This window comes from Quercus robur, chromosome 7 (genome assembly GCF_932294415.1).
Source record: "Quercus robur chromosome 7, dhQueRobu3.1, whole genome shotgun sequence".
Classification (NCBI taxonomy): domain Eukaryota; kingdom Viridiplantae; phylum Streptophyta; class Magnoliopsida; order Fagales; family Fagaceae; genus Quercus; species Quercus robur.
The window spans coordinates 7,011,834-7,028,163 of NC_065540.1; the positions used below are offsets into that span (position 1 = coordinate 7,011,834).

At 37.2% G+C, this 16,330-nt stretch overlaps 1 pseudogene; it reads left to right on the forward strand.

Annotated features, from left to right (window-relative positions):
• The first annotated feature begins 5,115 nt into the window (after positions 1-5,115).
• Positions 5,116-11,330, forward strand: LOC126691967 (thaumatin-like protein 1; annotated as a pseudogene).
• The last annotated feature ends 5,000 nt before the right edge of the window (positions 11,331-16,330 follow it).

Genomic DNA, 16,330 nt, shown 5'->3' on the forward strand with positions numbered 1-16,330 from the left:
CTCTTGGTTGGAGAGGAGGATTTTGGTAATGCCAAGCCTTTACTATAGCTCGTTTAACTCAGCCCTTTATTAATGTTTGGCGCCTCCTCATCTGCCTAGGAAATGTACCGGTCTACGAGACATTCCTCCGAATTTATTCACAACGCGTTCATGCCGTTTGGTTATCCAAAACGTGCTTTTAATAGTTTCCCTTTACGAGACCATTCAAATTTAACGGTTATTGATGGTGTGGGGAAGTGGAGCGGGCATTTTTTCGTTTATAGATTTTCTTGGAGGTCTGAATATATTAAATACCTTCCGTTTCGTCCCTCATATAAAAAGAAAAAGCAAGAGGTTATTTCTCCTGTACATGAACCCTTTTAATCCTCTCGAAATTTGAAACCCATAGATTCCTCCAGAGTCTGCTTTTACCCACTGGTTATACTTTAAGTTGTAATTTGTTCAAAACAGGAGCAAGTAATGAAGGAGCCATTCCCTTCTCAGAAATTCTATGTTCTTATGAAGCTAAAGATGGCTCGGTCGGGGCAGGGATGGCAGAGACTCAAAATACTTCTCACCCTCCTTTCAGCCAAAATCCGAAGTAGGGGCTCGTCGCGTCAAAATTTCGGCGCGACTGAGTTGGGGTCACCCATTATCAGTACTAGCCGCTCTCTTACGAGCATAGCTAACATGGCACCAGTGTGTTAGGAGTCAGGACTGACGCAGGGACTAAGTGCCCCTGCTTCTTCCTCTCTTCGTTCATTGATGCCTCCTTTTACCTCTCTTTCTTCTTCTTTCCACCGCCAGATCCATCCTAGCGCTTTTCCTTCTTCTTCTTCTTCTCCTCCTTCTTTCCCTTCATCTCCTCCATCTTCTTCTCCTCCTTCTTTCCCTTCATCTCCTCCCTCTTCTTCTGAAGAAGTTCCTCCTCTCAATATGGGCGCTACTGGGGCAGAGTTTGGAAGGATTTCGGAGACGAGTTTTAAAAAGACATCGGACTGTTCATTTGTTATATTGTTGTTGTTGTTGTTGTTGTTGTTGTTTTTTTTTTTTTTTTTTTTTTTTTTTTTTTTTATTGTTTTTGTAGCTTGTTTTTTATGTAGGCTTGTTTAATCCCTTCATTGTATGCTGTAACACATCTTCATATTAATAAAAGACGTCTTTGCTTTATTTCATATACCCTATCTTTCTTTTTTTTTTGAAATGGTTGTGCCATGAATAGATGTACTATCCTGGGACTTCTTTTTTGTTTTTATACTATAAATGATGCTTAGGGCCGAAATCCTAGTTTAATAAAAGGATCTTGCTCTGTGCTTGTTGGAATTATCTAGCATGATAGTGCCGTCTTGAACAAATGGTACTTAGGGCAGAAACCTTTACTGAGACAATAATGTTTATAATGAACTTAATAAAATTGTTCGGCAGAGTAATGCCGACCTGGAAAAGAAATACTTAGGGCCAAAATCCGAGTTAGTAAAAGGATCTTGCTTTGTGCTTATTGGAATTATCTAGCAAGATAGCGCCGCCTTGAACAAATGGTACTTAGGGCAGAAACCTTTACTGAGACAATAATGTTTATAATGAACTTAATAAAATTGTTTGGCACGGTAATGCCGACCTGGAAAAGAAATACTTAGGGCCAAAATCCCTTACCAAGATAAAAGATACTATTATGAACTTATGAGAGACGTTTGGCACAATAATGCCAATTTGAACAAATGACACTTAGGGTTGAAACCCTTGCTAAGGAAATCATATTATTATGAATTTAATAGAGTTGTTCAGCACTATAATGCCGACCTGGAAAAGAAATACTTACCCCAGGAATAGCCGAGATGACAGCTGAATACTCGGGGAGGTGTAGTAGGTAGTCATCCGAGGACATATAACCAAAGAATGAACAGCCTCTATAGGTTGCCGAGTAGGAAGGCGTTTCACCATTTGCCTAACAACTTTAATAGCTTTAACCTTTTATGGAAACTGAGCCGAGGATTGAGTAACTTAAAATTTTTGTTAAGTAGCTGACCTTACGAAACTCAGTTTTTCTTCCAAAACTCAGTTTTTCATCTAAATAGTTGGTTTCCCCATAGGTTTGAGTCCGAGAACCATACAATAACTTGATTCTGTCCAAAACTCAGTTTTCTCATCTAAGTAGTTGGTTTCCCCATAGGTTTGAGTCCGAGGACCATACAATACCTTGGTTTTGTCCAAAACTCAGTTTTCTCATCTAAGTAGTTGGTTTCCCCATAGGTTTGAGTCCGAAGACCATACAATACCTTGGTTTTGTCCAAAACTCAGTTTTCTCATCTAAGTAGTTGGTTTCCCCATAGGTTTGAGTTCGAGGACCATACAATACATTAGTTTTGTCCAAAACTCAGTTTTCTCATCTAAGTAGTTGGTTTCCCCATAGGTTTGAGTCCGAGGACCATACAATACCTTAGTTTTGTCCAAAACTCAGTTTTCTCATCTAAGTAGTTGGTTTCCCCATAGGTTTGAGTCCGAGGACCATACAATACCTTGGTTTTGTCCAAAACTCAGTTTTCTCATCTAAGTAGTTGGTTTCCCCATAGGTTTGAGTTCGAGCACCATACAATAACTTGATTCTGTCCAAAACTCAGTTTTCTCATCTAAGTAGTTGGTTTCCCCATAGGTTTGAGTCCGAGGACCATACAATACCTTGGTTTTGTCCAAAACTCAGTTTTCTCATCTAAGTAGTTGGTTTCCCCATAGGTTTGAGTCCGAGGACCATACAATACCTTGGTTCTGTCCAAAACTCAGTTTTCTCATCTAAGTAGTTGGTTTCCCCATAGGTTTGAGTCCGAGGACCATACAATACCTTGGTTCTGTTCAAAACTCAGTTTTCTCATCTAAGTAGTTGGTTTCCCCATAGGTTTGAGTCCGAGGACCATACAATACCTTGGTTCTGTCCAAAACTCAGTTTTCTCATCTAAGTAGTTGGTTTCCTAATAGGTTTGAGTCTGAGGACCATACAATACCTTGGTTCTGTCCAAAACTCAGTTTTCTCATCTAAGTAGTTGGTTTCCCCATAGGTTTGAGTCCGAGGACCATACAATACCTTGGTTCTGTCCAAAACTCAGTTTTCTCATCTAAGTAGTTGGTTTCCCCATAGGTTTGAGTCTGAGGACCATACAATAACTTGATTCTGTCTAAAACTCAGTTTTCTCATCTAAGTAGTTGGTTTCCCCATAGGTTTGAGTCCGAGGACCATACAATACCTTGGTTTTGTCCAAAACTCAGTTTTCTCATCTAAGTAGTTGGTTTCCCCATAGGTTTGAGTCCGAGAACTATACAATACCTTGGTTCTATCCAAAACTCAGTTTTCTCATCTAAGTAGTTGGTTTCCCCATAGGTTTGAGTCCGATGACCATACAATACCTTGGTTCTGTCCAAAACTCAGTTTTTTTTTTTTTTTTTTTTTTTTTTTTTTTTTTTTTTTTTTTTTTTTTTTTTTTTTTTCTTTTGGCGCGGGACCTTGGCTTTAGGGGAATTAGCTCCTCGGCTAAGCCCTTAGAACCATCCATGCGATTGACGCTACCAAGCGTAGCCCCTAGTCAACAGTCATAGCCCCTAGCGGAACTTTACACTAGAACTCTATAACCAGCTGTTAGAAATGACAAGGGAACTCTCTCGACCTACCGCCTATGCCAACACACAAGTCTTTCCCACAGACGGCGCCAATTGTAAGGACACGATTCGTAACGAACCGTAACAGTATGGGCTCGCACGTAAAAAGGCCCAAACAATATCATTTGTAGAGCATGGGTTTGAAAGGTTAGGCATTGGTCACCAAGCGGTGAGTATTTTCGTGGTGTTCATACATGGCTATATCATTTTCGCCCTAGGAGTCTTTCTCCTGGAGGCGGGCTGGAAGGCTCTAGTTTTTGGCCATTTTTCCCAGCCACCGCTATGAATTACTTACTTTCCCTTTTATACTAGACTGTGTTTTTTTTTATCCTTCATCCACGTGTAGGATCTACATTCCAAGACTGATACTTGTCCCATCAGCCCGTACCCGGAGTGGTTGGGGTGGTTGAAAAAGCTAGAGAGTATGACTCTGTCATGTGCAGAGTATTGAATAGCAGTGAGGGCAGCTTTTCCCAGTCGTTACACTTTCCAACATACCCTTTTCTATTGGCACAGATATTTTAGATTTTTTCCCAAGTTGTTTCTATACCATTTTTGCCCTTTCTTCTTGTGAGACCTCGGACATGCCGAGGACTGAGTCGTCCTCGACTGTGTCTCAAGGCTATTTTATACTTGTATTGCCAAACCCGGGCCATCACCTTCCTCGGGTTAGGCCTTTGGACCCCAACGAAGAAATGGGTCTGGCCCACAAATTATTGGGCCCCACAGGTATAATACTCAATTTATATAAACTACATTTTTTATCTTCCCATTTTTATTTTTAACCAAACAAAATAGTTTTCCACCTTCTCACTTTTTCACCTTTTCAACCAAACACACACAAGGGAAAACTAAATATTTTCTATCCTTCAACTTTTCCATCCTCCCATTAATTTTCTATCATTTTACTTTTTTACTCTTCCAATCAAATGTACCCATTTATAGTTATTCTTTTTTTTTTTTTTTTTGGGTTCATATATAGTTATTCAATATATGAACAACAAAAATGTTTTACCGTTGAAATTATCTGCAGAACTCTCATAAGCATTTCCGGCTGCCTCGGGTTCAAAATTCAAAGTCCAAACCGTGCACGGAAAGTCATGTTGAAATCAGACAAATTAGTATAGCATAACTTACACGTAAACTTAAGTCATTAGAGAACTAGACTACCACTACTCGCCTCAACCTCCCACGTTGTCAAATTGAATACAAAACAAAGTCTACCGAACATAACAATATTAATTAGTCATTCTAGACAACCCGATGTTGTAAAATATACGAAGTTCCTCAGCTGCATGCTTCTCCTACTTAACAAATAATGACACAGTCGCAGTAATGGCGACCTGACTTCGTACGAAAGAGTTAACGACCACCAGTAGGCCAATAATAATTCCCATTGAAAAGTCCGAGCTTTCTCTCAACAAAAAAAGGAAAAATAATACTAATAATAATAATAAAGAAGAAGAAGAAGAAGAAAAATCTTAGTCTAGTTTCCCCGCATGGACCGCCTTGAATTCCGCAACTGCATGCGTATAAAAGCCTATATATAGCCAACCAAGTTCTTCAGAGTATCACCATTCACCACCATACCACGTACACTCAAATTCATCATACTTGTTAGTTCTTATATACCACCAATTTAAAGTAACGATATCATACAATGATGAAAACTTTGGCACTCGGCCTCACCTTGGCCTTCTTTTTCCTATCTGGTATGCCTCCTCACTAATCAATATTTACAGCATCACTCTCTCTCTCACTCTCTCTCTCTCTCTTTCTCTCTTTAAATCCTCTAAAAGTGTTTAGGTTACGTTTGGTATCGACTGAAAAAGTCAACTTTTTTTTATTATTTAACATATTTTTGCTTCCAACTTTTAACTTTATTTATCATACTTTCAACAAAAAATTTCAAATTTCAATTAAATATGTTGTTCCTAAATAGACACTTACTATACACCAAAAGAATCACACGTTAGTTTTGCCCCATTCTTCTTCATATGGGAAGTGCAAAATAAAGTCATGAAACCTCACAAAGGCATAGAGTTCACACACATTCTTTTTATCACGACTCTTATTTATTTACTTTCGATAGTTAAAAAATAATATGGTAGTTCCTATAATTGTAGCCGTCGAATTATTATTAACCATGCATCATTATTGTTAGAAATACTGAATAATTGTATTGTATTTCTCAAGTAATAGAATCTACATAAGTGCCTTTATATAGGAGGCAGAGTATGTAGTACAAGTAAGTGTGCTATACAAGTAAACAAGGCGGGCCTAAAGCCCACATACCCTAATACACGTTAACAGCCCCCCTCAAACTCAGGGTGGATGTGAGACCAACTTGAGGTTGTCAACCAAAGTGCGAAGACGTCCCTTAGGATGTGACTTGGTGAAGATATCTGCAAGTTGATCTTTAGAAGAAACTGAGATCAGCTTGAGAGCACCATGGACAAGATGATAACAGATAAAATGACAATCAATCTTGATGTGTTTAGTCCGTTCATGGAAGACATCATTGTGAGCAATATGAATGACACTCTGGTTATCACAATAAAGAGGAGTAGCAGAGGATATGGATATACCTAAGTCTTTGAGAAGCCACTGTAGCCAAAGGAGCACAGATGTGGTATCAGTAAGGGCACGATATTCTGCTTCAGTACTGGAGCGGGCCACATGAGTTTGTTTCTTGCTTCGCCAAGAAATCAGAGAAGAACCAAGAAGAAAGCAATAACCAGTGGTGGACCTGCAATCAGTGGGATCTCCTGCCCAATCAGCATCAGAAAATGCACGGAGTACAAGAGGAGACTGAGCAGAGTAGAAAAGATCATAGAAGAGAGTGCCCTTTAGGTATCGAAGAATGCGCAGAACAGTAGCATAGTGAGTCGATCGTGGAGCAGACAGATACTGACTCACCTGGTGAACAGCATAGGAAATGTCTGGACAAGTGACAGTGAGATAAACTAGGCTGCCAACTAAGCGTCTGTAAAGAGAGGGATTAGACAACGGTTTCCCCCCTGACGGAGTTAGATGTGCATTAAGCTCAACTGGAGTGTCAACAGTCTTGCTATCAGTGAGTCCAGCTCGAGACAAGAGTTCAGAGGCATACTTGGCTTGAGTAATATAAAGTCCATCTGTAGAATGAGTGATTTCAAGACCCAAGAAGTAGCTGAGATATCCAAGATCTTTCATCTCAAATTGCTGACTGAGATCCTTGAGTTCTTGAATGCCACTGAGGTCATCACCAGTTATGATCATATCATCCACATACAGGAGAAGTAAAATAGTGCCTTTGTCAGTGTGACGAAGAAATAAGGTAGAATCATAATGACTGGCCATGTAACCTAAGCGAGAGATGGTAGAGCTGAATTTGGCAAACCAAGCTCGTGGAGCTTGTTTAAGGCCATAAAGAGCACGTCGAAGGTAACAAACCTTATTTGATTCAATAGAGAGACCAGGAGGAGGTTGCATATAAACTTCTTCACTTAAATCCCCATTAAGGAATGCATTTTTGACATCCATCTGAAAAAGGTCCCATTTTCTGGCAGCAGCAACAGCTAAGAGAGCTTGAACAGATGAGATACGAGCAACCGGAGTAAAGGTCTCTTCATAATCAATCTCATACTCCTGTGTAAAACTTTTTGCAACAAGACGAGCTTTGTAGCGTTCAATGGACCCATCAGAGCGAGTCTTAATCTTGTAGATCCATTTACAACCAACCACAGATTTCCTAGTGGGGAGAGTCACCAAATCCCAACTATGGTTTTTAGATAATGCATCAAGTTCCTCTTTCATTGCAATCTGCCATAAAGGGTCAGTGGAAGCCTCACGATAGGTGTGAGGCTCATGCAGTGTAGTAAGGGTAGTGTAACAATGATAATCAAGTAAATGTGTAGGAATGGATCTTACCCGAGTTGAGTGACGAGGTGGAATGTCTTGTGCAAGATCTTCAGGCGGAGCAGGAGCAGGGGACCCAAGCTTAGGGTTGGGTAGCTCGTCTTCAACCTGTGCATCTTCCACCTGTTCATTAAAGGGTGAACTAGGAAAGGGATCAAAGGTATCTAGTGGTTGGATAGAGAAGTCTATAGGAGGATCAGGAGCAACTATAGGAGGATCAGGAGCAGTTACAGAAGGAATATGTGCCTCATCTGGAAAAAGATCTAAAACAGAGGAGGAAGATAGGGAGGCACGGAAGTGAGAGAGCTCGACAAAGGAGCGATGTTCCCAAAAGACAACATTGCGGGAGATACGAAGATGATGAGAGACAGGATCATAACACTGATACCCCTTTTGAGTTTCGCCATAGCCAAGAAAACAACAAAGCCTTGACCTAGGCTCAAGTTTGTTATGCTCATGTGGCTGAAGAAGAACAAAACAAGCAGAACCGAAGGAGCGAATGCGGTGATAGTCTGGAGGTGACCCAAAAAGACGCTCATATGGAGTTTGATTTTGAATAACAGGACTTGGAATGCGATTAATAGTATGAACAGCATGAAGGGCAGCTTCATCCCAAAAAGGAGCAGGAACTTTGGCAGAGAGAAGAAGAGCACGAACAGTGTCAAGAATATGACGAAGTTTTCGTTCGGCTCTACCATTTTGCTGAGAGGTACCTGGACAAGTTAGTTGATGAACAGTGCCATAGGAATGCAAAACAGCTTGGAAAGTATATTGAGTGTACTCAAAAGCATTATCAGATCGAAAAATTTTGATACGTTTGGAAAATTGAGTTTCAACCATTTTTGCAAAATTAGAACATACTTGCAATAACTCAGAACGGTGTTTCATATTAAAAATCCAGCTATAGCGAGAGTAATTATCAACAAAGACAACAAAATATCGAGACCCACCAATATTAAAGACAGAGGAAGGCCCCCAAACATCAAAATGAATAAGGTCAAAGATATCAGTGGATATTGATTCACTAGAATTGAAAGACAAAGCTGGTTGTTTTCCTAACTGACATGAAACACAATCAAAATTTTCTGTAGACACTGAACCTAACAAACCTCTAGAAGCTAATTGTTGTACACGAGAGGAAGATGCGTGACCAAGTCGAGTATGCCAAAGTGCAAGGGAATGAGTAGAAGAAATTGTAGTAGCTGCAATAACAGAAACAGGAGCAACAAGTGAAAGACGAAGGTTGTCCACGGGAAACATACGCCCAACTCTAGGACAGGTCCCAAGCTCCTGTCCTGTCCTTGGATCCTGCACAATGCACCCAGAATAATCAAAGATAATGCGATAACCTAACTCAGCTAATTGTCCCACAGAAAATAAATTGTAAGAAAGGTCAGGAACATTAAATACACCAGGAACCGAGAGACTAGAGGTTGAAACGGAACCTATATTATGACCAGACATAGTGGAACCATTTGCTGTGTGAATATTAAGAGGGTGTGGTGCAGGTTTAAGTTCAGAAAATAAGGACGAGTGAGGAGTCATGTGATTGTAACAAGCAGAATCCATAAGCCAAGAGGAAGGAGACATACCAGATAAAGCTGAGAGAGAAGAGGAATAAGATGCATTACCAACCATACGAATGACATTGACGATGATATTTTTAAGGTCATTTGTGGACATGGTGAAAGTGCGTCCTGAAGACTTAGACTATGCAGAGATGGGAGCCATTGGTTGGACACTCTCAGTGTTAGCAACAGTAGCAGCGGAAATTGACACAGCTGATTTGTTGCAATGATAGCAAGTCTCAATATTGTGGCCAAAACGTTTGCAAAAACTGCAAAAAACGTTTGCTGAATTGTTGGCGACGATTATTGCAACAAGAAGAAGACCTGTCCTTATTTCTCATTTGGAAGCAAAATATGCAAAAATGGACTGTAAAAATGAAATCTACGCGAAAAACTGGGTAAGGAGTACCTGGACTGCAAAAAGTCAACTCTGGTCAAAAGTCAACGGTCAACCTGGTTAAAGTCAACAGGATGACGTCAGCAGGCTGACAGGGGATGACATCAGCAGATGATGAAGCACTGTCGTAAGTAGGTGACGTCAGTTAGGGCTGACGTAAGCAGGCGACGTCAGCTAGGGCTAACGTGGCAGGGATGACGTCAGCAAATAAGCCAGTGGCACGTGCAGCGCGTGAGGCGCGTGGACCAGCTTCACCGAAGATTCTATCGGTGCGTGACCTGTCCGATGATGCCGTTTCTTCTCCGATGATGTAGATCGAAGAAGGACGATTCTTATGGTGTCGACGACAACAAGATCGGAGATACCCTGGTGGCGTGTGAGGCGCGTGGATCAACTTCGCAGAAACTTTGACCGGCGCGTGGCGGCGCGTGGATCGTCAGATGTGGATGTTTTTGGCGGCGGTATGTAGATCGATTGAATATCTACACGATGATAGGTCTTATGTCCTAATCGGAGGTCAGAGGTGACAAATCCGATGATGGCAGTGGTTTTGGCGGCGAGGAAGAGCTTCTGGCGGTGGAGATTCAACCCTGAGGACCTCTAACTGCGGCGGAGCAGTTGGGAGATGGCACTGAAAGGGTTTACTGACCACAGAAGATGAGGCAGCGGAAAATACCGGCAAAACAAGACTACAAGACACAAGAAAATTAGAGCAGTGGCTTTGATACCATGTTAGAAATACTGAATGATTGTATTGTATTTCTCAAGTAATAGAATATACATAAGTGCCTTTATATAGGAGGCAGAGTATGTAGTACAAGTAAGTGTACTATACAAATAAACAAGGTGGGCCTAAAGCTCACATACCCTAATACACGTTAATAATCATGATACGTATGTGTATCTACGAACGTTGCATCACTTACTTCTATTTGCCACTTACAATATGGGTTAGGTTTTTCATGTTCGAAATAGTGACACAGATTTTGGTTTATATATGTTGCATGCAGGTGCCCACTCTGCTAGAATAGCTTTCACAAACAACTGTCCATATACCGTCTGGCCAGGAACCTTAACTTCAGATCAAAAACCTCAATTATCAACTACTGGGTTTTAGTTAGCATCTACAGCATCCTCAGCAATAGATGTTCAAGCTCCATGGAAGGGCCGGTTTTGGGCCCGAACCCTATGCTCCACAGACAGCTCGGGAAGGTTCAGTTGCGCTACTGCAGAATGTAGCTCTGGTCAGGTTTCATGCAATGGTAACGGTGCAGTTCCACCAGCGTCTTTGGTAGAAATCAACATAGCCGCCAACGGTGGAATGGACTTTTATGATGTTAGCCTTGTAGATGGGTTCAACTTGTCTGTTTTAGTAACCACACAAGGTGGAACCGGCGAATGTAAGGCCTCGAGCTGTCCAGCCAATGTTAACGCGGCTTGCCCAGCAGAGCTGCAAGTGAAAGGGTCTGATGGGAGCGTTATTGCTTGCAAGAGTGCTTGTACAGCTTTCAATCAGCCACAGTATTGTTGCACTGGTGCAAATAACACTCCACAAACTTGCCCACCCACAGACTATTCTCGGTTCTTTGAGAACCAATGTCCTCAAGCTTATAGCTATGCTTATGATGATCAGAACAGCACATTTACTTGCTCTGGTGCACCCAACTACGTTATCACTTTCTGTCCATAAATTAAGGAGAGGAATTATGCATTCCTTTCTCCTCAAATAGTAATAAGAAGCTGATAAGTTTCATGTACTAAGGCACATGTATGTATGTGTCAATGAAATAATTATTTGAATAAAACGTTACAAATGAATACTGCAAGAGAATTTTTATCTTTTTTTAGGAGCAGTGTGGTTGTGCTTATGAGTTATATAAACCGTGACTAGGAAACTTTTCCGTGCCACTCACTTGCTTTTCATGTTGTACACATTGAGATCAAGTCTGAATCTTTAACATGATGCCACTCACTTGCTTTTTATGTTGCCTTATTTTAAATTAAGAGTTAATAATCATAAAGATAAGAATCTTATTAGTAAGTAGCTAAAAAGTGGCTTTTAAACTCGCAATTATCCTTTAAAAAAATCAGAAAATCAAGCTAAGATTGCGCGAGCTACATAATTGGAGCCAAAATTTCCAAGGACACTAGTGTCGATTGTGCCTAGCATCATGTCAAATTCGGCTTTTGGCATATCATATCAACTCAAAATTAACTCAGTAACATGCATGAGGATTAAAACAAGTTAAGTGGGAAATTTAAGCCATACAATCCATTCACCCCTATAAATAGCGCCTCATCAAATGATAGTGGCTTTTATTTAGATTTTAGGATTTGCCCTTCGGATTTTCAGAATAACAAGGTGCTGTGGAAATTTCTAGAAAGCTTGGGTTAGACATTAGGTTGCTTTATGCAAAATCACTCCCCTTAAAATCCCAACAATCTTATCCTTCATTCCCCACCACATACACAATCACCATTATCACATGCACAATCGTCATATCTACAATCATCGTCTCAAATCCTACACACTATAACCTCATACATATTCAACACACGCAATTTCTTCCAACAATCAAGCGAAATATGTGGAATTTGAAAGAGGATGTGCATGCAGATTTATTTTTTATTCTATTTATTTTTCTTGGATGAACGTGAATACCGTATTTGATTGCTGATGATATGGTGATCAACATTGTGGTGCAAATAACTATATAGTCATGCATGAGATTAGGTATTAATTTCTGTAAATATCACATGATTAGCATATTTAAATTCATTTCTTTTATGTATAATTACATGTTGGATGAAATAGTGCATAACATAACATAGACCAATCTACGGATTGAATGGAATGGGTGTCTAACACCTTTCCATCTTTGTAATCTAGCATCTGGATTCAAATCTCGAGTTCATAGATTGAGTTCTTATCATTTTTTATTTCTTTTCTTAGATTGTAATTAGGAAACAAAAAAATGTATTCTTTTCTTCTTCCTTTTTTTCCTTTTCTTTAGAACGTAATTAGGACCAAATCAGATAGTTTTTATCTTTTTCTTTGATTCTTTGATGTAATCATATTATTTGTCATTCTAAGGTACACAAAATTATGTACCATATGTGTCTAATCTGAACCGTCTATTTATTACTAAAAAAACATATATTAAATAAGGCAATATCCCATATTAATGGTTTAAGTTAGGTAAATATCTTTCTCACAAAAAAAGGCGAAACTACAATATTGGTCCCTTAAATTTACCCTGTGTGCGCAATTGATCTCTCAAGTTTGAAGCGTGCGCAATTGGTTCCCTAAATTTTCAAAATGAGCAATATAGGTCCTTTTACTAACTGCCATTAATGGTGATATTTATGTGGCAAACGGAACAATGACTTGGCATTTTGTTTTAATGATGTGGCATATTTTTAATTAAAAAATTACAAACTAAAATTACACATGAGAAACATTATTTACCAAATTAAAAAACTATTTTCTACCAATTGTAAACACCCATGGATGACCTCAAATCTGCATTCACCTTCTGCAATTCCTCAGAACTGCTCTTTCCATCCCAGAACGATTCCAATGCAAACTTTAGCTCTTTCTTCAGGTCCATGCAAGGGTATCCAACAATATGTGATGCCATTGTTCGTTCTAAAATCAAATTAAAAAAATTAAAATTTTTTTTAAATGCTTAGTACTGCAATTCCTGGATCTGTTTAAGAAGAAACTAATCAATTCAATTCTTTCATATCTATATCTAACACATTGGTTGGTTTCAATTTCAATTATGTATGTTTTGCCCAGATCTAAATCTAATATCTGAAATCCAGGTCAGATCTAATGTGAATAGCAAAGACCAATTCTAGATTTGGAGGATAAATATGGATTCTCAAAGAGTTGAAAAATCATTTGGTAGAATTTTTTGCCAACTTTCACAACTCGTTAATTTATGTACAACTTTTGAAGTTGTAAGGTAAGCCAATCAAGGAAGTCAATACCGTACCAGAGAAATATATCATATCGGCCATTAAACAGGTACCGTTACTCTTACAAAATGTACCAGAAAAAATACTAGGTTGTAACGGCTTATTTCAGGTGTATCGATTGGTATTGGCGTTTCAGCCGATACAATAAAAAATATAAAAAATTGAAAAAAAAATTATTAAAAAACATCTTATTTAATCTAATATATAGGTTAATGTACTTAAACTAATATGTAGGCTTATAAAAAATATGTGAATTTTAACTTTTATGTTGATAAACATAAAATTTTATAAATTCAACTGGTATCAATTGGTACTGAAATATTTCGTTTTCCTGACCAAACTGAAACAATCTATGGTATGAGATTGACTCCCTTGAAACCAATACAAATTAGCTCTCCTCAACAAGAACTATAGAAAGAGTGATTTGGCTTAGATTTGGTAAGTAATAACTTTGACCACTTCAACATGATAGTAACACATGTGGAATTAATTTAGGTTGAGACTAGGTAGGATTAAGAATTTATAATATATATATATATATATATTTCACTAGAATTTTAATGCATCATATTTTCTTTGAAGGGTAGAGTATATAGTTCCATATGCAAATACAATTATAATAAATGCTTAATGGTAGAATATATAATTTTACCCAATTATAATAATCGCATATTAATAACTATCATAATTTTCGTATTTCATATTTTTGACAAAAATAAAATTCATATTATATAAAACTTTCATGTGCATTGCACAGGTTACCAAGAAGGTTTTTTTTTTTTTTTTTTCCCCAAAATTTCAAGGTAATTCTACTAGGAATTTTATTAAAAATCTTATAAATTTTGAAATGTGTAAATTGGATTTTGCAACCTCATCAATAATTTAAGATATAAAACAATTGCAATAGTCAAGATTTTTTTTTTTTTTGGGAACATTTTAATTATAAAATATTTAATAAATTAATCTGTTGAATTAAATGATAAAAGTGGAAGATTCGTGTGGTTAATGAGTCAAAATTGAGGAGATAATGTTTTATAGAAATCCTTAATAATTAGTGTTTATGAACTTTATGGAAGTGTTATCTTAAAAACTCTAAAGAATCTGAATTCTCAAGTGAACTCTTCCTTGATAGTAATAATGTTACGAACTTACAGTAGTTATGAACTATATAATATATGTGTCAAATTTTTTTAATGATATATTGGTTGGTATGCATAAATTTTTTTTTTTTTTGAGTAAAGGTATGCATAAATTTAAGATGATTGCTTTGTTTGTTTGTTTGTTTTTTTTTTTTTTTTAATTTTTTTTATTACAATATTTATGAACAAATTAAATTTATTTCTTAAAAAAATAAAAAATTAATTATTTTTGAATATACCTTTAATCTATGCATATTCTTGGATTCTAATAGGAAATGGTTAGTTAAGTTATATTTAATGCTTTATTAATGTTAAATAATATATTTAGGAAAAAAAATTAACTGATGTGTTAAGATATTGGTTTAAGAAATATTTTTTAAAAACATTTTTTATGATAAAAGAATAAAGTCAAAACTATACATATATTCAAAAAACCACACATAACCATCGTGTACCCTTGGTGCGGTAGTCACTCAATAAATATAAATGTTTATGGGGTGTGAGGGGTGAGGGCCGGGATCCAAGCCTCCAGGAGGAAGCTTCACACACATATATACTTAGATTAGGTTAGAGTAGAAATTTTATTTTGTATTAAAAAAAAACCACACATTGCAGTTGTGAGTATTTGAAAAATGTGTTTGTAAGTCAAGAAAATATAATCAGCGCACATGAAAGTTTGAAAATAGAGTCAAGAAGTTTGAAATAATCAATCACATAGATATTGATTGGTAACCCATAATGAAAGTTTGACTGATTATTGATCATCAATCTTGTGAAAAATGTGCATTACAACTCATAATTGAGCATTTAATAGAGTCAAGAAATTATTATCATGCCAATTATCAACTTATCAATAAATTATGGATTATAATCATCGTGCACCCTTGGTGCGGTAGTTACTCTACAAGTATAAATACTTGTGTGGTGTGGGGGGCAAAGGTCAGGATTCAAGTCTCTAGGAGGAGAAATTATAAGATCTACATGGTGGACAAGCGATATGGTCCACCATTCCATTAAAAAACTTCCACCTGTTTAAAATTATTAGTTAGAAAATTTTTTTAAACAAAAATTAATTACTGAGGCAGTAATTTTAAACAAGTGGAAATTTTTTAGTGGAATGATGGACAAGTGACGTGGTCCACTAGAGGACTCTATAATTTCTTCTCCAAGAGGGAGTTTCACATATATATAAACTTAGATTAGGTTAGAGTAGAAATTCTATTTTGTATAAAAAAATTTTAAAAAAATTATGGGTCATACTAATGGTTGCCCTTAGGACAATGGTTAACAATTCATTTTAGGAAAGTTTTAATATCATTTTTATGAGAAATGGAAAAAACTGTCAAACCATTAATTGTTTTTTTTCTTTTCCCATAAAAAATTTCTTTTAATGAATTATTAATCATTACCCTAAAGATATTTGTTAGCATTTCTCATAAATTAGTAACTTTTTTACTAAGTATCTTAGATGTGATAGTCGCTCTACAAGTACACCTTCTTATAAGGTGAGGGAAGCAAGGTCAGAATTAAAGTTTTTAGAAAGGATTTTCACATACATTTATTTCTCTTTATTGAAATAAATAAATAAATAAAAACAAAAGAAATTATTAACTTTTATAAAAGGAAAATAGATTCATAGAATCAAAAAACTATTAACGTGCTAATTGCTACCTTCCAAATACAGTCCCTACCTTTGTAATAAACACTCCAAACTTGTT